The 25,658-nt window shown below is 40.3% G+C and overlaps 1 long non-coding RNA gene across 1 annotated transcript; it reads left to right on the plus strand.

The window, feature by feature from the left end:
- The first annotated feature begins 21,043 nt into the window (after positions 1 to 21,043).
- LOC141281599 (uncharacterized) lies at positions 21,044 to 22,852 on the plus strand. The gene is made up of 3 exons (XR_012335941.1): positions 21,044 to 21,180; positions 21,279 to 21,342; positions 21,415 to 22,852. It is a non-coding gene; the product is annotated as an uncharacterized lncRNA (long non-coding RNA).
- Positions 22,853 to 25,658: the final 2,806 nt, after the last annotated feature.

The following is a 25,658-nucleotide window of genomic DNA, read 5'->3' on the forward strand; positions in this document are numbered from 1 at the left end:
ATGTGACTAAACCCAACATGAGAGATTCAAACTGACCAATCAGAAGACCACCTTTAACCCCCACTGTACTGGATTTCTGCCAATTGTCTTTGATCACTATCGGCGAGCAATGCCTTTATGAAATTTTCTTCTTTCACTAACAGTACACAGCAAAAATAAGTTGACTCTCTCTGAACATAAAGTTATAAGTCCGTTTTTAAATGGCCACTATTACATACAGTTCAATTGAAGAATAAAAATGACCATTAACTTAACAACAATAAAATGTGACCAGTCATGGAAAGTAGGGACACAAGTCGGATCTGGGGCATTTTGAGTTATTTAAATATTCTGAAAGTGCAGTTTCTAGGCTTCTAGAAATCTGATAAGATTTGGAGAAGTTGTGGCCATTTGAATGTAAAACCGAGAACACCGAGAAGCTGAGAAAATAGAGAAAGAAAAGTTAACACTTTTCCCTGCGGGAGAGACAATAGGGCATCTCATTTAGCTAAGCCATACCCCTTGTAAAGCCGTTTTGAGATACAGATGTTCTAGTCTCGCGTAGCCAGACCTTCAATACTGAAGGTCTGGTGTTTTTCGCTGGTTTTTCTGTACAAAGCCCGCCCACGAGCTGTTTGACCGACATGTCAAACAACCAAGCACAGTTTGTTTCGTCTAGCGTCACGTTTCGGACTCCCCACAATAACAAGCCGGCTGGCAACAAGTCAGTAATTGAAATAACCAGCCGCAACTGATTAGCATCTAAATAAACAAAATGACTCACCATAGAACAACGTTGTGCACTTCATCAACAGCCACACCAATGAGACGCTCCCGTTAAACATCTGTTTGAAGCATATCTGTCCACTTTTTAACACATACAAGCAATTCAGAAAAACCGAACTTTTTGACTCCACTAACTGCCTCAAGCCAAACCAGCCCATCCTCACCCCATGGCGTCAATATTTGACGCCACTTGACCATGCGTCAATATGTTACGCGGAGGGTATACCCTTCGCGTCATTTTTTGACGAACTGGGGACTTCAATACTATTGAGTCCGTTGCATTCTCTTTCCTATTTTCGTACCATTTTCTTACCATTTCGCGTCGGTTTAGGGTTAGATTTACATAATGACATCCCTACCCAAACCTATCCCTAACCCCAATGTCAGGCGACAACTGTTTAATTTCGCGTACCTAATAGTATTGAAGTCCCCAGTTCGTCAAAAAATGACGCGAAGGGTATACCCTCCGCGTAACATATTGACGCATGGTCAAGTGGCGTCAAATATTGACGCCATGGGATGAGGATGTGTTGGCCAAACTCTTGGACATTTTTTAGAGAGTCTATGCTGCGAACTTTGCATATTTTTGAAAATTCAATGTTTGGCTGATTATGATAACTGGTCATTATTATCCACGTGAACACGACTGATTCTCTTCCTCAATGGAACGTGAGAGCTTTGTTTTCCAGGGACCGAAACTAATCGCGACACTTGCGTCTTCTGGAAATCCGGTTTATTTCAACCAAAGACGACTTTGACATTCTCACAGGGTTTCCAGAAAAGTGTACGAAAAACATCAGACGTTCAGCCAACAGTCTGTGGGCGTGACTTCTGAGGCTGAGACTACAGATGTTCTAGCATCATATGTAGTATTTTGTGACAGAAGTCTGGAAGACAACATACAAAAATAAACAGGACTTTTTACCTTTGTGTTGATCACAAGTCGAATCCAGTCTGTTTCAGATTTGTGAATCATCCAATGACCATTTTTGTCCACAAATTCGTATAATCCGTGAAATATAGATATATAGTCTATTGTTTACATCAGATTTCGCATGAACGTCTGGTAATAGAATATAATATACAATCTGAGGACTATTTACATCGTAACATGTAAGGGTATATGAGATTACACTCCGGTAATTTACGTTCCGTTAAACACATGAACCCGCCTTCAAAGTTTTTATTTAAAATAGGGAGGTAGTATAATAGATAATCCAAACAGCGCCGTCGAAAACTTGACATCCTTTATGGATGTAACCAATCGCTCGCTTGTTCCTCCATCAGCCAATGACTTCATGGAAAATATTGATAGACAAAACATTTAGCCAATTATATAACGAATTCAACGATGTCTGTGTGACTTTTTTGTGTGTTTGACTTCATGCTGCGCTCCAAGAACTGACAGACAGATGACGTCAACGTACCGCGAGAGTGAGTCGAAATTAAACTACTCTGTTAAGATTTCTTGAAGAGCTCTCGCGGTACTTTGATGTTATCCGACTGCGGTGCTGCATAAAGTCAAACAAGCCAGTGACGCGGCTGATGTACGTCACTACAGTCACGTGACTTCACAACAGAACCAAAAGAGAAGACAATGCTGAATAAAGTCATAATTCTTGCTATTTTTGGACCAAAATGTATTTTCGATGCTTCAACACATTCTAACTGACCCAGTGATGGTCACATGGACTACTTTGATGATGTTTTTATTACCTTTCTGAACATGGAAACTGTACATAGATTTACAATGAAAGCTCTCTGACTAAATCTAACGTTAAAACATCTTAAACTGTGTGCTGAAGATGAACAGAGGTCTTCCGAGTTTAGAACGACATAAGGGTAAGTCATTAACTTCAACCCTGAGGACCCTGTCCCGGGTCCAGAATTTCGTATTTGTCATGGACCCCAGTAACACATATGAGATACTGTTTGAAAGCTTAGAGTCTCTACTTTCTGCAGATATGCATCACTTTGACACATCTTTTACTGTAAGAAAGTTATTTACACTTAATTTACACTATCACCCCCCCAATATTTTATTATATCATTTAATATTTACATATTTCATATTTTTCAAAAATGACAAACATGGGCAAGTCTTATATCAAATGAAAGCTCTCACTCTCAGGAATAAGGCTACAGCGTTATTTTTGTTCTAATATCAACACATATCCAACAATCATCGAATAAATAATAAGGTAAAAAATGGTCTTTTGTAAACATATGTGAAACTTGAGTGTGGACTGCCTCAGATAGCACATATAGCCACAAATGATACACCATCTTTTATTTTAGGTCCTACTCTAAACAATGAGTCCATTCACAGCATTTTCTTTGGTTGTGTGCATATATAATCCCTTGCTATTTATTATATGTGCAAAACAAAAAATTAATATTTATATGAAAAATGTATTTTCACACCCTTTTGTAAAATGAGAATAACTTTTGAATGCGACATGCTAAAGAGTTCATTCTTTTTTTGGGTGTTTACTGTCTGCTGCTGCTAACAACCAGAACTGTCTGCAGTCTGCTAGAGCATCCAGAACCAGAGTTATACACTATCAAAGACAGTATTTACAACATAAAAAAGAAAATTTGGTGTTTCATCATATGAATAACAACATAAATAACATTATTTGTCACAAACAGCAGCTTTTTATGTAACTTCAAAGGGTTTTCTTTAAAATGATATAAAGAAATTGCATTTATTCCACTGTATGTGGTTATGGGGACACTTCAAATGTTCTTAGGCAGAAATTGTATACAAAAAGGGTATTATTCCTCCCATCAGTTGGGGTAAAATAACTTTTGCATAGATTATGATAGAGAAAAAATTCCTTTTTCCTCTGTAAGCTGACAATTGCTGGAATCAAACAAAACTGTCTGCAGGGACCTGAGATACCCAGGGCCAGAGTTATATACTTTCAAATAAAAACTTTAGAAAAAAACATCAAAAAGCGCCTATTTATTTTTGTGTTTATTAGAGGACTGATATCACATACAACCATGTTGAGCACTTTTAACAGTGTTTTATGTAATTTCAAAGGGTTACCTGTAAAATGATACCAAACTTTTGTATGTAAACCTCTGCATGTGGGTATGGGATGCTTTTGAAATTGGGTAGGCCAAATCCAGGCGAAAATCCCCAAAATAGCTTCAGGGTGTATGACATTATTTTCATTTTTGGGTGAACTATCCCTATTAAGGAGCCACGCTGTTCCCTTTGGGGGCGGGGGCAAAAACAACCGCTTATCCAGTATGTAAATACACACAGACAGTGACGCCCCCCGCTGCACGCTAGAATCTCCGGAAAAACTTGCCGATTTCAACAGCAAAATGTATGCTTTTAAATATACTCAAACATGGAGAGGCTTCTTTGTGATCAGAATAACAGATTCTGCAATAAAATGAAAATCACAAATTTTGGAAAAAAAAACTTGGTTTCTCATTATCTCGAAAGTTGTGCTGCCGACTTGTGTCACTGGTTTCCGTGACGGGTCACAAATGTGCCCTCTATACTTGTAAAAAAATATAAACAACAAATGTGTTAAACCGCAACAGTAGCTTGTTGATACTTCTGTGTTTTTCTCATAAGAAAGGTATCCAATCATATGATTAAAACTTACAAGTAGGGATGTGCCCGAAGCCGAATACGTTATTTGGAAGGGCACGGATAATGGCTTCAAAACGAATAACGAATTCATCCGAAAAACAGAAAAAAAATTAAACTGAAGATTACTATGACATGAATTGCAATTAACATAAAAATAACGTTAATAAGCAGCAACTAAAACATTTGAATAACATTTTTGTTAGTGCCTCATTGTATAAAATCATATTGCTTTTTTTGAACTAATGGTCAAAACTGATTTTTGAATATTAGAGCATATTGTCATTTGAAATTTTAAACAAATATCTGATTATTTATTTAGATGAAGATTATTGAGAAAGTTTTTAAAACAAACATCACATTATTTGTAATTCTGACTAACAGTTTAACTTTCTACTTGCTTGTTGTTTGCAACTACTTGATTTTATATATTTATTTATTAATTTGTTTAAAGGGCGTGTTGCAGGTTAATTACCACTGTCGATTAATGGGTACATAAATCACTCAAGATATGTATATCATGTTAAAAATGTTTTAGGTATTAACATTGTGTCAGGTTGGGGAGAAGTGGATGAAAGCCTCATGCAGAGCCATAGGGATAGATGAGACATTTATTGCCGTTTAATACTTACGTATATAATATAGAAAATCATATATACATAGTAGGAAATATATAATGTGGTATACTGCAAATTTATCATGCATATTATTATTTATTTATGATATATGTGGAGATAAATAAAACTTAGAAATTCTGCTGATTTGATCCATTCATGTCCTGACCACCAGGCTAGAGATTTTTAATTATCCTTAATCCCCAGTTACCAGTCTATCAAATAATATCTGAAATATATTGTTTTGTGAGATAAAAAGATCCTTTGATATATTGTTTATGCGATCATAACGAATCACACAATCATTTTATACACAGAAGCAGCGGCCAGCAGCAGCAGCGCACTCGGATCTGACCGCATACATACATACTATAATAAACAAGCATTCGGCGGCTATTTACATTAAAGGCTGACAGGCTATGCCATTTGGGGATGGACTGCTCACTGATCCCCGTATTTGTATAAATCCTGGACATGGTTTAGTCTGACGAACCGGTTGAGCACTTTTATATTTGTTTAGCAGAGAGGCTGCACAGTTTGACCAGCGGGCTGCGGGAAACTTCGGCACATCAGACCGCCAGACGGTGTTGCTAATATAACTCGAAATGTTTAACTATTATCAGACCGGCCCACTGGGAAAACTACTGGCTGTAAGGAAGTGAGTGCATTTTGGTCGCTGGTCGAGAAGCTTACCCCACGACCAGATGTGATGTGCCTCACTCAGCTTCCAGGATTTGAAACATGCTGCCTAAATCCGTTTGTGCTGAAGATCGCATACACCCATTTCAGCAGGATTATGTTCCCTCTCTAGCCAGCACGCACGAGTATGTTTATTGTTTGTTTACTTTCTACACAAAGTTATGCTAACGCTGTCTGCCAGATAGCATAAATTCGTTAAAAAATTTACCCTGCAACACGCCTTTAAGCATGAAGGTCCCGTTGAGATACAGTTTCCCTCCTTTAGGGATTCCTGGTTGTGATTTATATCAGCAACTCATTTGGAGAGTAATGTAATGATGACTAAGGTAACGCCAAACAGGGTTTAGATTAATCCAGGACTAGGCTTTAGTTATATTAAGACATTTAAGTAACTTTTACAAACAAACCTTACACAAATTTTTTTTTGATAGTTTAGATAATTGGTAACATTTTACAATAAAGTTACATTTGTTAACATACATCAGCTAACTTGAGATTAAGTAGGTCAGATTTAAAAGAAATTTAACAATTTACATCATTGTTCTCTAGTGCAGGATTTTACATTTGGATCTCAAAAATATGCTTACATTTACATTATACTGTGCTACAAATGTCAATAATATTTCATATTTATTTTCAGGGTCCCTAACATTGAATAACTTTAATGTAACCTGTGATCAACTGAATATTTGTGCTGTAAGAGGGGACCAGGTAACAGTTTGGTGTGATTACTCAAACATCAACATCAAAACTGGGTTCTGGTTCAGTCAGAAACAGAGAACAAACTGGAGAAACAAAGATGAACCTGAAGATTTGACTTTAGATTCAGATTACTCAGGACGAGTGAAGCAGAGGATCACAGAAGATTACTCAGAGCTCATAATAACAGATGTGATAGAGAGAGACAGTGGAGAATATCAGCTCATGATCATTGTGAAGGATGGAGTTAAACATCTCAGCTCAGTCACAGTCAATCTAACAGTCTCAGGTACATTTACATTCTCATCAGTCCAGTTAAACTCTTTTCATTTCTCATCTAATGTAAGGTTTTGATTATTTAGGTTTACAGGTGAAGATGAATCCTGAATCTACAGGACAGCGAGTAAAACTGAGCTGTGATTCCTCCTGCCCTTTAACATCTGAATATAATTACTACTGGTTCAAGAATGGAAAATATTTAATAAATAACCAAAGCATATTTGTGTCATCCAGTGGAAACACTGACAGTTATTCCTGCATTGAGTCTGATTCAGTCCCCTCTTCATCTGTGTGTGAGTCTGACATTTACAAAATATTTAGATTAATTATATATTAAATTAGCAGTTTCCCTGTTGATTCATATACAGTATGAGTGTGTTTGTAATTGATTGTGAATGTTACAGCAGTATTTTGTGACTCTTTCAGGTCTTTCTAACAGAAGCTGTTGGGGTGTGTCTTACAGCTCTAGAAGAGTTTGTGCTTTAGTGGGATCAACAGTAGATATTCATTCTTCATACTCACATCCCACTGGATATATAGTAAAGGAAACATTCTGGTATTACCGTTATCGTAGGGAATACAGAGATCTGTTTGAGGATCAATTTGCTGGTCATGTGGAGTTTATGGGAAACACACTGAGAATCAAAGAAGTCAACACAAATGACACTGGATTTTATCAGTTTAGGTTCATCACTAACAGATTAGTTGAAATTTCTGGTTTACCTGAAGTCTATCTTACTGTTACAGGTAACTGCTCATAATAAACTCTCTTTAAAGCAAATTTTGCTGATAATAGTGTGAATATGTTGGTCAATCAGCCAGGCCAACAGCAAACCAGCACTTACCAGTCTGATCCAGTATTAAAACTGAAGCTGGTTTAAACTGGTTTAATGAGTTGTCACACGGTCTCTTCCTGTTTAGGTGGGTGGTTTGTGGCAAACTTGCCAAGCCGATCAAGTCTTTATGTTGATATTGAGTACACTCATCACAGAAGTCTTTAATATTAAAACAAATATTTATGCTTGACAGATGTTTTTATTTAAAGCAATTTAAGCTGAGTTCACATTATATATATATTATCTGTATTTGTCATGACTCCTGGGTGATCGGTTGTGTGTGTGTTTGTTTATGTACTTGTTGGTGATGGCTCCTCATGTGTGCACTAGCCCTGCCTGCTCGTTTCGGTAATTCTTCACCTGTGGTGTCTCGTGAGTTTTTTCCTTTAAATAGCATGCTGTCCTGTCTCTCGTCACGCGCTCATTGTTTCGGTTGGTCACATTCCTGCTGCCTTGCCTTGCCTTGTCCTGTCGGATGTTCTGTGTTTCTCTCTATCTCTTCTCCGATCTCAGGTTCGATCCCCGGCATCCAGAAGCTTGTCAATGCCCGGAGTTCACACGTCTGTGGATGTACATGAACTTGACCTCGAATGAACTCTGCCTGTGTTCCCAGGTACAGCTCTCTCACCTTCTGCCGCGTGTGTATCATACCCTCTGTCTAGTGAAGTGAACGACAGTGTTACCATTAGATGCCGGTAAGCCGGTGACAAAATCAAGGGCTATATGAGACCAGGGGCTGGAGGTCACTGGCAAAGATTTAAGCAGACCAGCGGGAGGTTGATTAGATGCTTTATTATGCACACAGACTGAACAGACTAATACAAACTGTCTGACGTCCGTAGTCATAGAAGACCACCAAAAGCGTTGACGGACGGCAGCCAACGTTCTCCGAATTCCCAGATGGTCGACAAATTTGGATTCGTGACCCCACCGGATGACATTGGAACGTAAACGCTCAGGAACCCATAGACGACCCGCCGGACACTTCTCCGGAACTTCCCCCTCTCGGCCGGCCTCTCTCGAGAATGGTTTCGGTCCGCTCCGATTCAGACTTTTTGAACAGATGGGAGAGAGCGTCAGGTTTCGTGTTTTTAGAGCCTGGCTGGTACGAGAGGGTGAAGTTAAAACGGAAAGAAAAGTGCCCAGCGAGCCTGTCTAGATGTTAATCTTCTGGCTGAACGGATATATTCCAAGTTCTTATGATCTGTCCAGACCAGAAAGGGTTCCGAGGTTCCCTCCAGCCAATGGCGCCACTCACCCAGTGCGAGCCTAACCGCCAGCAGCTCCTGATTGCCTATGTCGTAATTTGGCTCAGCTGGGTTTAACCGGTGAGAAAAAAAGTGCACGGATGCACTTTCCCGTCAACAGAAGATTGCTGAGACAAAATGGCTCCGACATCAGATGCATCCACTTCCACTATAAATTGTTTAGCCGGGTCGGGAATAGAAAGAACAGGCACAGAGATGAAAGGGGACTTTAAATCATCAAAGGCTTCCTGAGCTTCATTATTCCAACGGAAACATCACAGGGTGACTTTCTGAGGGCGGAACTAAATGTTGGAGATTGTTCCGCCTGGACCGAAAAGCGCAAACACCGGCACTTCCGGGTTCTCGGGGAGGGAAAATTAGGCGCGATCCGGCGCAGGTGTGACAAGTGGACGTGGCGATCGTGGATTGGACGACCGAGAGAAGAGGAGGAGGATATAAGGGGCTTCAGAAGTTGCCAATGGTGCAGTTTATTCGAGCCGACCTGATGAGAGGAAGTAGAGCGTGGGAGCGAGTGCAGCGCCAAAGAGACAGGGATTTACGAGTGACTGGGTGAAGGAGGATATAGGAAAACAGGAATTGGCTGAGTATTTACTTTATTCAACGACACAGAGAGGAGAGTATTAGCATCTGTTTGTGAGTACCATTGTATAACTTGTGGAAGTCATATCTGATGGGCGTGTGAATCATGGGGCGAATATTCTGAGTCTAGTTGTCGTAGGAAGACGGCCCCACTGTGAAAGAGTGTTGTGGGAGAGCCAGGAACCTGCAGAACAAAGGAAGGAGCGGGGGAGCCAGGACGGCGACGATTGCTTTTTCATCTGCAGCGAAAACGGCGCCCAGTGAAACCCCAGGACAAATTCCAGTCCGTTGTTGACCCTAGGTCACTGAAGTGTGTGTGGAGTGCAGTGGGTGAGTCCGGGTGTTTGTCGTGAGTGTGTACTTGTGAAAAAGAATTGCAGTGCTGTGCTGTGCTTGTGTTGTCAGTGACCACCTCTGGACCAAAAGAGTTCTGGGAAACAAGTGGACGTTGTATTCTGGTGCAGCAACACCTAAATTATGTGCCTCATCTGACCCCCCCCCCCCCCTTGGGTGGACACCTAGTAAGGACGATCTGGTTCCGGAGCTCAGTGTTGACAATCACGGGCTGACATTGAGGAAATCCTCTGGTCCTGGTGAGGCAGTGGGGAGAACTAACAAGGCAAGTGAGACTTTTTGTACTACACAGGGAGATATCTGTAAGAAGGAAAATTGATGGTGGAGAGAAGATAATGTCGGTGTGAGTACTTACGTCTGTCGTGGAGTCCTTCGAAGTTCGCACCTGTCTAGATCTCTGACCCCGTCAGCTGGAGGAGAGGAGAGGGAAGCGTTCGGACCACCGTAGCAGTCGGCAGCTTCACCGAGACATTGGAGTCTCTGCCTAGGCCAACATTAGGATCTCCACCTCCGCTTAAGGTCTGTACATTCCTTGCCACTCACCGTTTCGGAAAACCTCACCTGTCATAAGTATATCAGTCCGAGAGAGAATTGTTCACGTCCCTGTGAGGGTAAAGGTCCAGTCGTCAGTAAAAGTATTCACTGCTTGTCGTAGCTAAGAGCTACATGCTTGTGTCTAATGTCGCCCCTGTGAGAGTAAAAGCCCAGTCACCAGCCAAAGTACTTACCTCCCGTCATAGCTAAGAGCTAGTTGCTTGTGTCAACCGACGCCCCTGTGAGAGTAAAAGTCCCAGTCACCAGCCAAAGTACTTACCTCCCTTCATAGCTAAGAGCTAGTTGCTTGTGTCAACCGTCGCCCCTGTGAGAGTAAAAGTCCCAGCCACCAGCCAAAGTACTTACCCCCCGTCACAGCTAAAAGTTATTGGGTTGTGTCCAACGTCGCCCCTGTGAGAGTAAAAGTCCCAGTCGCCTGTACTTACCCCCTGTCATAGCTGAGCGTTATCTATCAGCACTATACGCCGCAGCTGTGAGAACAAAAACCCCAGTCATCACTGGAAAAGCTTACCTTGTGTTGATCTTTCAGAACCACCAAGCAGTGTCAAGCAGCGCCCTAAGGAGAGGAACGCCTCAGCCATCCGAAATACTTACCTTGTGTTGTTCTGTCAGAACCATCAAGCAGTGCCACGCAGCACCCTAAGGAGAGTAACGCCCCAGTCATCCGAGACCCCTCCCTGTATCTCCATCTCAGGACAAAAACCAACTGGATACTTACCTCAGGGTCCTTCTGTGTGGTCCTCCAACGAACAGAGCTGGGTTAATCGCCAAACAGTGATCCAGGTACTATACTCTCCTTGCTTAAGTACTCACCCTTGTCTCTCTTTGCGCTCAGGAGAGGGCGGGAGCTCCAGGAATGGCGGCCTGCAGAAGGAAACAGAAACAGGAGATTTAGTAACAAACTGAATAAAGTCGCCGGGAAAGAAGAGAGGAGTTATCGAGCCCTACCTGCGACTGGGTCAAAGAGGCCCAAGACTGACCCTCATCCAAGTTGGATTTTAGCTCCCCTTCCCCCTCACTGATTTTAAGTAATTTAATAAAGTTTGTTTTAAATTTTACCTACCTCCTCTTGTTTGTCTGGTCATTAGGGTGCTTTTGAGATCTCCCTGAGGTGAATACTAGGGAGGGGCGTGACTTGCAACATCTGTGGTCCGCTCCGACCTGTGACAGAAACACACATTAGGGGAAGTGAGAGCGGTAAGAGGTTTAGCGATCTGACCAGAAATCCCTGAAGCTCTTTACGAGTGTCGGGCACTGGCCAATCGGCAACCGTTTTAACTTTAGCGGGATCGGGACGAATCTCTCCCACGGCAATAAGGAAACCCAGAAACTAAACCGACTCCTTGTGGAACTCGCACTTTTCCGCCTTAACAAAAAGCTGATTTTCTAAAAGCCGTTGCAAAACCTGGCAAACATGCTGAGTGTGAATCTCCATGGAGGGAGAAAACATGAGAATATCATCGAGATACACAAAGACAAATTCATTGACCATGGTTTGGAAGACAGCCTGAACGTTACAAAGGCCGAACGGTAAAACAAAGTATTCCCAGTGTCCCGAAGGTGTAATAAAGGCTGTCTTCCACTCATTGCCCTCTTTAATATGTACCAAGTGAAAAGCGTTACGCAGATCTAACTTGGTAAATATGCGCGCTCCCTGCAATAATTTGAACGCTGAAGACATTAATGGCAAGGGTTATTTATTCTTAACAGTAATGTCATTCAGCCCTCTATAATCAATGGACAGACATAGAGACCCGTCTTTCTTTTTAACAAAGAAAAATCCAGTGCCGGCTGGAGACGAGGAGCGGTGAATTAGACCGGCTTTGAAGCTTCATTGATGTACTTATCCATAGCCTCTCTCTCAGGTTTAGATAGGGAAAAATGCAACCCTTAGGCGGAGAAGTGTTAGGAAGGAGCTTGATCTCACAATCATACGACCGGTGAGGAGGTAGGGATGTGGCCCGAGCTTTACTGAACACCTGATGCAGATCAGAGTAATCCGCCAGGACCCCCGAGAGATCAGCAGCCGGGACCTGAGAAACAGAACAAACGACAGGAGAGGGAGCAGGACCAAGACAAGAAACATGACACGAAGACTTCCACGATAAAACAACATTGTTCTGCCAATCAACGTGAGGATTATGTTTGGACAGCCAGTCATGCCCTAAAATGACTGGGGACTGTGAATGTTCTAACAGGTAAAACTTAAGCTCCTCACGATGATTGCCAGAGACAAACAAACTCACAGGGGTTGTACGATGGGTGATCACAGTCTCCACGATCCTTCCAATTCTCCACTGATTTCTTGGCAAAGATTCATCCATGTCCATAACTACATCACCAACTTGAAAATTCCTTTTAGGAGCATGCCAGCACTGTCGTGTAGCAATAGTGTGTAGATACTCCTTTTTCCATCTACTCCAAAATTGCTCCGTAAGGTACTGTACCCGTCTCCACCTTTTTCTTCCATATACATCCTCTTTTGTGAATTTTCCTGGTGGTGGTAAAGCTGTTGTGGATTTCATGGTGATTAAATGGTTAGGCGTGAGCGGTTCTAGACTTTTAGGGTCATTCAGGTTGTCCACAGTTAGGGGCCGACTGTTGACTACTGCCATAGCCTCATAAAACAAGGTGCGCAATGAAGCATCACTGAGTCTGCCTGATGAAAGTGATACAGTTGAACTTAGAACACTGCGTACAGTTTTGATTTGGCGCTCCCATACGCCACCAGCATTACTGGAGTGTGGAGCATTCAAAATAAAGTCACATTGCTTGTCAGCAAGAAAAACACTAGGGGCCCTATCTTGCACCCAGCGCAATTGACTTTGTCAGTGACGCATGTATCATTCGTATTTTGCGCCGGCGCACAGCGGGGTTTTTCCCTCCACAGATGCACGTCAGCAAACTAGAGAATGAACTTGCGCTCCCTGGGCGGTTCAGCGCAAAAAGGAGGCGTGTTGCGGCGCAAACCATCTCTTATGCTATTTTGCAGTTTCAAAAAACAATTGCGCTACTAACCAAAAAAAACTAGTCTAAAGTCAGTGGCGCGTTGCGCGTGGTTCATTATGCTATTTTAAGGGCCCATGCTTGACCATAATGTATAGCGTGCACAACGCGCATACACTTTGCTTATCTAATCTACACAGATGCAACAGTTATTTTTGCAAATCATAAATTGTTACACTTAAAAATATTAATACACGAGATAAGGGGAATCATAGTGGTGAGCATTGTGGTGATAGTTTTTATTTATTCTCATGCAAATAACGATTAAAATATTTTCATAACTTTGTTGTGTGGCTGTATTACGTTTATTTTATGTAAATAATAGTTAAAATGTTTTCATAAGAAACCTTAATGTATATGAACTTGATTTGTAAGTGTACTTTGGGGTTGGACCTTGCTTGCGTTTCTTGGGTCCGATTTCAAAGCCCCCAAACCCTTTAAGCGGTGAGGGTGGACGCAGCGATGTCCTCTGCTGGCGTCAAGTCCTGAGGCAGATCCACCTCCCGTTACACGGCGTGCCCGATTTATGCTGGCAAGCGTGGGATTCCCCCGTACAAGGACGTCGGTCTCCTCGGCTGTGAACCGCTCCTGGCGTGCGCCTGGTAAATCCGTCATAATAATAGCAACCCGCCATGGAACTTGCGCCCTTGCGTTTAAAGGGAATGTTGGCTAGCGTTCTGATTGGTTTATTTGACGTTACGCCCAAACCACACCTATGAATAATGAACCTACTTCAGACCAACCCCTTATTGATTTGCGCCCGGCGCAAGAGTTATTTCTCACGCCGGGAAAATAGCAACAGCGCCCAAGATCCGCCCACAAACTCACTTGCGCGTTGCGCTTCGCACTTGCGTTTCAGATCGTTAAAATAGAGCCCTAAGTCTTTCAGGGTCAAGTTCATGTAATGCACAATTCAGTTCGTTTTTAGCACCTATGAAATTGGTACCTTGGTCACATCGGATTTGTCTCACTGTACCTCGAATAGCAATAAAGCATCGTAGGGCGTTGATGAATGCATCTGTAGACATGTCCTCTAACATCTCAATGTGAATAGCTCTTGAACAAAAACAAGTCAAAAGCAGACCATACCTTTTGTGTTGCTTTCTGCCCTCTTTAGTCATAAAAGGACCAAAACAATCCATGCCGCAGTACGTAAAAGGTGAGGAAGGTTCCACACGTTCTGTAGGGAGATCACTCATCCTTTGACCTTCAGCAGATTTTCTCAGCCTTCTACACTTTACACAGTTGTGGATATATGAAGTGACAGCTCTGTTTATTCCAGGTATCCAATAACCACAAGACCTGATATCATTGATTGTGAATCCCTTGCCTTGGTGCTTCACTCTTTTATGACTGTGTGCAATTATCAATTTGGTTATGTGATGTTCTCTGGGAATAATCAAAGGATGTTTGAATGAGTGAGTGCATGATGAATGACTTAATCTTCCTCCCACCCTGACCATATTGTCTGTGTCAATGAAAGCATCAAGGTGGTGTAATTTATTATGGCCTGGGAGTTGTTTTCCTTGATTCAAAATATCTATCTCCTTCTGATATACTTGCCTTTGCACTCCCTTTAGGATCAAATGTTTTGCATCCTCTTGTTCACTCACAGTTACAGGTGAATTTGTTTTATCCTTTCTACTTAGTCTCAAAAGGTGTGCAATGGCTTTGACAGCTTTGGGCCAAGATGAGAACTTGGAAAGATGGTCAATAAGATCTCTGCCTTTTGTGGTTATTACCTGAAATGATTGCACTTTCCTGACTTCTGGATCTCCTACTGCAAGTTCCAGCTCAACATCTGCAGCAACGATTTCCTTTTTCCACAGGAATGGTGGACCAGAGAGCCAGTTAGATGAGAGCAGCTCACTTATAGTTCTTCCTCTAGAGGCATTGTCTGCCGGGTTGTCATTAGAAGGAACATACAGCCATTGTTCAGGAGTCGTGCTTTGTCGTATCCTTTGAACTCTATTGGCTACGAACGTATGAAAACGACGAGCTTCATTATTTATGTAGCTTAAAACTACTTTAGAGTCTGTCCAAAAGAACTCGTTCACATTGGAGAGGTCAAGCTCTTCTCTGAGGATGTCACTCATTTTGACCGATACAACAGCTGCTGTTAATTCCAATCTCGGTATTGTGACCACTTTTGTGGGAGCAACTCGAGCTTTGCCAATGAGAAAAGCACAATGGATGTTTTCATTTTCATTCATTACTCTCAGGTAAGAACACTGACCATAGCCACAGTTACTTGCATCTGAGAAATGGTGTATTTCTGTTTTTACAACCTTACCAAATTCAGCAGGTATATAACATCGTGGTATGTTTACCCTTTCCAGATTGACGAAGTCATCTTGCCATTTCTCCCATCGAGGGCTCAGTGCAGGAGAAAGCGAGTCATCCCAGCCTGTACCCAGGCGGCACATTTCTTGCAGGATTTTTTTTCCATTAAGAACATATGGAGCTACGAAACCCAAAGGATCGTATATGGAGGCAATGGTTGACAGAATGCCACGACGTGTTGTAGGTTGATCCTTTAGTGGAACATGGAATCTGAAACTATCAGCCTGTATGCTCCAATGAATTCCTAATGCTCTTTCCAGTGGCATGTCATTGAATGTAAGATCCTTTGTTCCAAAACTTACTGCACATTCTGATGCTGGTATACTTTGCAGAACGGTGCTGTCATTCGATATAAACTTGTGCAGTCTAAGACCACCTTTAGCACACAACTCCTGTGCTTCTTTTGTTAACTGAATGGCCTTTTCCACAGTCTCTACACTTGCCACTCCATCATCAACATAAAAATCTCTGGTGATGAATTGTGCACCCAGTGGATGTGAAAGACTGTACTCATTAGCTATGTGTCTTAGGCCATAGTTCGCGCAACCAGGCGAAGACACTGCACCAAAAAGGTGTACTCTCATTCTGTAGTCTTGAGGTATTGAATGTGTGTCACCATTTGTCCACCATAAGAAGCGCAGATAATCACGGTCACGTTCTGGTACATGAAATTGATGGAACATTTTCTCAATATCGCATGTTACAGCGATAGGATGCTTTTTTAAACCTTAGGAGGACACCTGTGAGGTTGTTTATCATGTCGGGTCCAGTAAGCAGATGTTCATTGAGACTGGTGTTTTTATATTTCGCTGAACAATCAAACACGACACGTAATTTGTCTGGCTTTTTTGGGTGGTAAATGCCATGATGGGGTATATACCATTTTTCCCCATTAGTTCCATCATCATTCACGGTTTCTACATCACCTCTTTCAATGATGTCATTCATGTAAGTAATGTAGTCTGACTTGTATTTCTCCTCCTTAGAGAATTTTCTTCTCAAATGATTGAGTCTGACAATGGCAAGCTCTCTGTTGTCAGGTAAGAATGGTCTTTGTTTAAATGGAAGGGGCATTTCATAATGTCCTTGAGCGTTTTTGTTTATGCCTTCCCTGAGTTTATTTAGAAACATAATGTCTTCTTGTGAAACTGTTGCATTATCCGTAGTGACATCCTTAAAATCTGATTCAAGAACATGAATTGCCTCTAAAGGCGTCAAAGTTGGCATCTCCTTCGTGGTTATTCTGTGACAAAGACTGATTGTGGATTCACGAAATCCTGGTGTGGAGCAACCTATAATACACCATCCTAGGTCAGTTAGAATGGCGTAAGGCTCATCATCTTTACCCAGTATGACTTTCCTAGGAGCTAGTACTCTAGGACAGTTATAGCCAATAAGCAAGCCCACTTCACAACTAAGAAGAGGTGGTAGTTCGTTTGTGATTGGCTTGAAATGATTCCAGTTCTTTGCCGTTTCCTGTGTCGGTATGTGGTCACGATTTATAGGAATGCACTCTTTCGTGTATGCAGGAGGAAGATCGATATGCACTGAAGAATTGTACCCTCTCACTCGAAGATCAGATACTCTCTTGCTCTTTATGACCATATTGTCTCCCAGCATAGTGGTAAGCTTGAGTTTTACTGGGTGAGTATCTACTTGTAACTCATTACTCACTGCTTCATCAATAAAACTGGTGTCACTTTGAGTGTCTAACAAAGCATATACAAGTTGTTCTTTAGATGGATTTTTACAAGATGACACCCATACTGGTACAATCATTGAAGTAGTGATTGATTGACCTTCACTTGTGACATTAAGTGACATGGCATCAGTAGTTTCTCTTTCCTGTGCATACACATCTCTCACCATGGGCAGTGATCTTTCTCTGTTTGCATTAGTCACATAATTGTAATCATGAAGAAATGTGGGATGTCGCAATTTACATACATCACATGTGTGACGACGACGACACTCCTTTGCACTATGTCCTGGTTTTATACAGCCGTAACACAGTTTATTGTCTTTGACATAGACCCTTCTGTCTTTCAGAGACATCTCCATGAATTTTGGACATTTGCAAAGCTGATGATTATCATCCTGACACAACATGCATGCAGCTCTTGACTGTCCTTTAACTGTGAGTGTTTTGTCATTATTTACAGAGGACTGAGTATGGAAAACAACTGCTTTATTTCTTCTCGTTTCCTTTGACATTACCTTTTCAGAAGGCAGTTCACGTGAATGAAGAGCATGTAGAGAAGTGATGGGATTACATACAATTTCTGCCTCAGTAGACATAAACTCAGCAAAATCTTTAAAGCTTGGAAAATCTTTACCTTCCATGAGGGAAACTGTAACCTGACGGTTCCACCTGGATGCTATCCAGTCAGGAAGTTTTTGTACCAGCTTTTGGTTTTCCTCGCAGTCGTTTAATATTTCCAGGCCTTTGACATGAGGTACAGCATGAAGACAGGCATTTAGGAAATCTGAAAAGGTCCTTAATCCTTCTGCATCTTTAGATCGTATTTTAGGCCATGTTGAAAGCTTCTCCCTAAAAGCTCTTTGAATTATGAAAGGCTGGCCGAATCTCTGGTTTAGTTTGTTCCACGCTTCTTTGTAAGCCGCCTCATCACTTCGATAAAAAGTGCCCTCTAGATATTTGTGTGCTGGTCCACTCACATATTTTTTCAAATAATAGAGTTTATCAGCTGTGGAGATACTGTTTTTGTCTATGAGTGACATAAATGAGGATTTCCATTCCACAAACTGAATTGGGTCTCCATTAAACACTGTAGGCTCAGGTATGGGAAGTCTATTTATTGCTATGCTGTCCTGAACTGCTTGTGCAAGTTGAGTCACTTCACTAAGATGTGCTGATTGAACAACATTCTCTTGTTGATGTGTCACTGAAGAGAGTAAGTTTCTCTGACTTTCATGTTCATTCAGGATTGACTGACTATTTATCTCTTGTTTTACTTCATCATCATCATATGAATTTACTTTGGCACGAGCAACCTTTAAATCCTTTTCCATCCGTAATCTTTCTATTTCACACCTATGAGTTTCCTCTTCTATCCTTAGTTGCTCTTCTAGACATCTTATTTTTTCCTTTTGTTGCCTTTCAAGTTGCATTATTTTATATTCAGTCTCCTTAGCAACCAGCTCTGCTACAGCATCTGCTCGTTTGTCTGTTGTACAAGATGATCCAGAATGGCTGCTGATACCTTTTGAAGCAGTTGAGCCATATACAGAACGAGCGTAACTATGTGCTAAAAGTTCGCGAAGACGGCCTCTTTCTCGGTCTTCATCAAACTCACCATCAACTGTTGCCAATCTTTCCAAAATAACTTTCATGATATCTTTGGTAACAGCCTCACATGCATCAATTTTACGTCTTAAATCAGCAGCAGGTGTAATATGCTTCCTTATTTCACTAAAGATTTTCATGATGCAGTTCATTTTATCCTCCAGAGAGTCTGCAATTTCTGCTAACTGTTTTTCTGAAATGTCTGATTTTAAGTCATGTCTTGCTTTGCGTGCTTGTAATTTCCATTCTTCATACATATTGATTAATCTTTTCTCTTTCTTACTGCATTCCTCCTTTCTATATGAAAGTATTTTTTCTGTGGGAACATGATGACGTTCTGAACGTCGAGGGAGCTCTGCACTATCTTGCACTTCACTTTGTTGCTCAGATTCATTTTTATCTTTACCTTTAACAGCTCCTTCTGCATCCATCTCTCTTTTACCTTCCGTTTCTGTTTGAGATGTGCCTTTAAACCGTTGTTTTTCCGTGTCCGTTTCCATAATGAGCTTACTTTTATGCCTTTTAAACTCCGTTAACCATTACGCCGGTTCCGCGTGGCTGCGTTCCGTTTACCGTCGTCTTTTGAGAAGCACGTGCAGCGGCATCAGAAACAGCGAGGGTGAAGCTCTTACTGTAGCGGACCCCATCCTAATAATGGCCAAACTTTACTGATGGTCTTTATGTAGTTTTTATTATGCCTTGATAACTCCAATAGATCCACCGTAAGAGCTAACAGACAAGTAGAAAATGCGTATCAGCCTCCACATTCATTAACACTTTAACTGCATCATCGTGAAAAATATAACACAGCATTTACTTAAATTAACAGTTTAGATATATAAACATACACACCTTATGCCCTTTAGGGGGGTGCTAACAAAATATAAACTTAAGGAGCTGATGAACCGTAATGCCGATATGACTTTCACAACCGTGACTGCCATTGATGCTGCCGCTTTTCAAAATAAAAGTCCCACCAAACCGGAACATTATAATATAGCTCTAAAAACTCAAAAAATGTCAAATTATCATTCAAACAAATTAAATACAAAACAAGGAAAACATTTAAATGTGTCTGCTACACCATTGTAAATGAATTCAGCGCGATCCTGCGCTACTGATTTGAACTTGACCGCTCATTTACCTCACAAAGCCGGAGCGGAAGCCCGAGCCCGCCCCGAGCCCGTGTAAAATGTTAGAAATGAAGCCTGAACCCGCCCGAGCCCGTCGGGTCCCGTCGGGTTCGGGCAAAGATCTTCAGCTCTAGGCAGTACCTTCTACCGGGCATGCAGCAGCAATGTGCCCCTCTTTACCACAATACAGACACAAGGCGCAAGACAGGCGACGATTCCTCTCACTGGCTGTAAGTGAACTCTCCGGTCTCCATCCAGACTGGGTTCGAAGGTGATCGTCGCGTGTGGCTCTCCTGTGAACTGTGACTTTTGCTCTGTCTCACCCTCTTTCTCTCTTCTCAATAAATTGTGAACTTGCATTTGACTCAGAGACTTTTTGTGAAAGTATGTGTGTGTTTGACTGCATGACCTTGCCATTTTTCACAATCACATCATACTGAATTGAGCTGAATCAAACATTTCAGGTCTAACTTTAAAAAATAGTTTATGTGAACAATGTTTTATTAAATTTCAGATACACGAGTGATAAGCAGCCCAAACCCTGTGATAGATGGAGAAAAAGTGATATTAAGCTGTTCAACTGAATGCACTCTGGATAGCAAACATACTTACATCTGGTATAAGAATGGACAACAGGTAACAGATGGATTGACATTATTAAACAAGCTGTACCTGGACTCAATCAACAGTGAGGAGATACAAGAATATTCCTGTACTGTAAGAGGTAACACAACATCTCATCATACAGCTGATGAAATTATATAAGAGAGAGTTTCAGTCCTTGATGCTGATTGGTTTATTTCCAGCTATGACATCATCACTGAGCTACTTTCACTGTGCAGCACTCATAGCTGATCATTAATATTGTAGCAGTTATAGTTTATATGTTAAACACTTCAGTATATCTCATAATGAAAGAAACATTTGTGTCATTATTATTTTCATTTTATAGAAACTGAATTTTCTGGGATTTGTCTTTCTTCAGATTCAATGGACAAAACCAATAGAACAACTGACAGAAACAATGAAGAAATGGACAAAGCCACTGAAGCAGTAGTGTACAGTTCGGTGTTTGTCCCTCTGTTGGTGTTTCTGCCTCAGTTTCTCATTATAGGAGCTGTATGGATCTGGTAAGTAAAAACATCAAGTAAACCTCAAAACTGCATAACATACAGTGAATATTCTGATATGAATTCAGATTGTAAGAGTGTGAATTTTGACCCTACAGGTTTTTCATCAGCATGAATAAATTGAGTTCATCTTAAAACAAAACTGATGACAAACAAATAGAGGTGAGAAAATCTGTATATCTGTATGTTAAATAAACTAATGGTCAGATTTTATAACATTATCTCTTTCTATAGGCCAGTTTACACTGATTCGACAACAACAAACTCCAACATTATAAAGTCTCATTTACTGATCCAGCAACTGCCAACACAGGTTTCACACTGACCCAATAAACACATTTGTTGGTGTTTGTTGGATCAGTGTGAATTAGCCTTTAGTAATTATCATTGTCAGACTGCAGTGGTGTGCAGGTCTGTGTGTAGATCAGCTGTCTGTCCATTAAAACTGCTGGAGTGATGTCATAGTGACATCATCACCTAGCAATGGTCTCTCAGCAGTGACATCATTGATGTTATATACAGTGACATATTAATAATAATTGAATGTGTAAATAATTGAATGTTCAAATTAAGGCTGGTAATTTAATGCGTTAAAGGTGGGGTGCATGATCTCTGAAAGCCAATGTTGACATTTGAAATCCCCTAAACAAACACACCCCTACCCCAATAGAATCTGGACCTTCTTTTTATAAACTCGCCCCACACATACAGTATGCAACCCAGGCAATGATGTTGGTTAATAGACACGCCCCTTACTGCTGATTGGCTACAGGGTGTCTCTTTTCCAAAGTGTTTTTCAAAAATCACACACCACGCCTTTAATAATATTTATTATTATGGGGGAAAATAAAGTGTTAAAATTTTTTATGCACCCAGTCATGCCAGCATAGTCACAAAAGTTGATAATTTCCAATGTTAAAAAAAATCTATTTTATTTTTTAAACATTTTAGTTTATAAACATTATATAAATTCAAATCACATAATTTTTTACAGTGTATGCAGGATTATTTTACATTTGATTACTTAATTTAATTTCTGTACTACTTTAAATTACTGTCTCCATTTACATACCAATATTTATGTGTGATTAAATGCGATTAATAAGATTAATTAATCGGCACATCATGTAATTAATTATATAAAAAAGTGTAATCGTTTGACAGCCCTAGCTTTAATACATGAATTATTCATTTAACAATTTATTTTCTCATAACACTCTTGTGTCAGTGTAGGTTAAACTGTAAAAAAGTCTAAATCTTGTGGAAAAATGTGTGTTTTATTTTATAATTCTATTTTTTTTTTTTACATTATTCCATTTATCAATTCAATTATATATATTTACTTACTAACTCTTACTAATCTTAATTATATATTCACTCATTTATTTTATCATTCAGTTTTCTTCTTTTTATTATATATTCAAATACATGGCTTCATTGATTATAATACCATCAGATAAAAAAGTAAAAACCTGACTTGCCAACTCTGCTAGAAATCTTATAATGGGTTGTGGATAAATCTATCATTAAGACATTGGTTCAATACAAACATAAAAAAAAATGGGTTTGGAGAAATTGTTGTATGGAGGAATAATCTATAATCACTTGCCATGAATTATTCAACCTCATCAGACATTATAACACAAGACTCAGAGATATTATCATTACAAATGGAGGTCACTTTCAATTGTTTTATTTTAATGAAATATTATATTTTCAGAGGAAGACTGAGCATTGAAGCACAACTGAGATTATTTAATAAATGATTTTTCATTTTATTCATCAAAACTTCGTCTCCTGCCTGCTGTTTTTCCCCTTCATCTCTGTGTCTGCCTCATGGTTTATTTGAAGTATTAACTCACAAACAGAGTTGATATTTCAGCACAGATTTAGTCAGAGAGATCTAGTGAACTGAACTGTAGTTGGATCTATCTGCAAACTTTAGTTGAATCTCTGAAGATCGAGCTTCAACTTTATGAATGTTTGAATTCCTCATTTAACTGTAGATGTATAAGCACTTAAAGAAAAAAAATCATGGATTAATGTAGATGTGTCATTAGATGAAAATGCAGTCATTTTTATGCCGTAAAATTGCATATTCTGAAGGCAGACACAAATGTATACAAATACACATTTTATATATACTGTATATTGAAGAAATAATTCAAGAAATGTTGGTAAAAAAGGATATTGAGCTCTCATCTATTGATCCTGATGCTTCAAAGAGTAATTTAAGATCTAGAAATATATTTGTTTTCTGAGAGGTTCTTATGATCCATCATGATGCCGATGTTAACAATTCTACATCATTGCAACATATTTAAAATGCCTATAATGCATATTAATGCATAGTGTTATTGTAGACTAATTAAACTACATTCATTATATTAAAACAGGACTTAAGTGAAGTTCATCCGGCATTTTTTTTTTTTCTAAAGGAACATGCAAGACAAAATAATGTGCAGGAATTAATTGATTAAATTTGAAATGTAAAGAAACCAATGTGATTGCTAAAAGCCCACTGACACTGACACTGAGTCTGTGCAGGAGGCATCGCCCTCCATATATATATATACTTTCTTTTTCTAACTAAGCTACAGCTTTGGAAAAATGATATTAAATTTACCCCAGGGACCAAACACCTGACAGCCTGCGATAAAAGAAACATAGGAACTTGTAGTTACTGTATATAAAATACATATTATTACAGTACACAGTCAGTGAGTTATCATTGATCTTAAAGGGACAATATGCAACATTCACCACTAGAGGCCGCTCAACAACAACAACAGCCACAGTTTAAATAACGCTGTGAAAGAGCGTGGAATGATAAGAGTTGAGGTCTTCACCTTCACTGTCGATATAAATCAATCTGACAAGACTTTTATGTCCGTGGATGATATAAAAAAATAATGTTTTATAACCCACAGTGTGCACTCTTAGATCAGATGTGTTAAAAACAACACATTAGTGTTAGTTTAGGGACAACACAATAAATTCTCTGGATTCAAATATTTTGGGATATACTGAATTGTTTTTGTACATTTTAAAGCTAAAATATATATAAACTTATATATTGAGCCTTTAAGTGTCTTAAACAAGAGAGGGCACAGTGGTGAAATGTCATAAATCGCCCTTTTGGGGTTTAAACCTGCAGGGTTTCTGTTATAAGCCCACATGTGCAACCATTAAACCACTAGCAGAAACATAGGATGAAACATAGGAAATGTAAAGTTGTAGTGAATGTGAAAGACATAATTCACCTTTGTTATTAACAGTAGTTCTGTATAACTGTTCAGGGATCGCGTTCCCTTTAAATGTTTAGAATGCGTGATGACGCATGACGCTGATGAGCGCTTGTTGGAGTTCCTTCTGTTGTTTACCTTGGAAAATAAATGACACACGCATTCGTGTGCTCAAAGTGAGAAGTTGTCTCTTGCAAATTCCACACTGGTGACCCCGACGTGATAGGGCCCATTCCGAGTTCTGGAGACAGGGGACAAACATTTTATGGTGGACAGGGGTGGCAAACCAGAGCGACTCTCCATTGACCGCCTTAAACCAGCCCATTTGGATGTGGACAGGCCCATTGGCCTGGCCCAGCCCCCACGACGTGGACGGCCTCCGGCTTTGCCCCCGCCTCGTGCTCCTGTCCCAACCAAGTTTCCCACACTCTGTGCCCCTCCTCCATGTAATGACGTTACACCGGCTGCATTGGGGTCTCCTCGACCTCCGGTACAGCGCAGTCGTTGTGGTCGGTTGATACGCCCACCTCCCCGTTGACTGTTATGGTGAATTCTGGGGGGACGTGTGTAGTGAATGTGAAAGACATAATTCACCTTTGTTATTAACAGTAGTTCTGTATAACTGTTCAGGGATCGCGTTCCCTTTAAATGTTTAGAATGCGTGATGACGCATGACGCTGATGAGCGCTTGTTGGAGTTCCTTCTGTTGTTTACCTTGGAAAATAAATGACACACGCATTCGTGTGCTCAAAGTGAGAAGTTGTCTCTTGCAAATTCCACAAAGTTGTATATAGTTATCCATGATTACCTTGAGGATTGAGGTGGGTCAAAGGTCGCTGGGCCTCCACGATGGCATTCAGAAGCCTTCTGGGTCCTGCTGACAGATCAAAAAACAACGGGAAAACAATAAAAGACAAAACTTACATCACATCCATCTAGACAACTCCATTTGCTGTAAGACTTGCACTGTAAGTGTAAGCTCGACTGTGTTTACTTGTCTCCTGCTGAATCTACAAGTTGGGTTGATCTGGTCCAAGCTCCTTGATCCTTTAATTCTTCAACTGAACGCCTTGTAAAAGTGTGATTTTGTAAGGATTTTTTCTATTTTCTTTCATCTCAAGATATTTTGCTGTAACTATCAGTTAAATGATCTCCTGAGCGGTTATGAGACTTACTAAGAACGGTCCAATCACATGAGGCCAAAAACATAGAAAATAATATTGATTCGCTAAC

The sequence above is a fragment of the Paramisgurnus dabryanus genome, chromosome 24, assembly GCF_030506205.2.
Source record: "Paramisgurnus dabryanus chromosome 24, PD_genome_1.1, whole genome shotgun sequence".
Classification (NCBI taxonomy): domain Eukaryota; kingdom Metazoa; phylum Chordata; class Actinopteri; order Cypriniformes; family Cobitidae; genus Paramisgurnus; species Paramisgurnus dabryanus.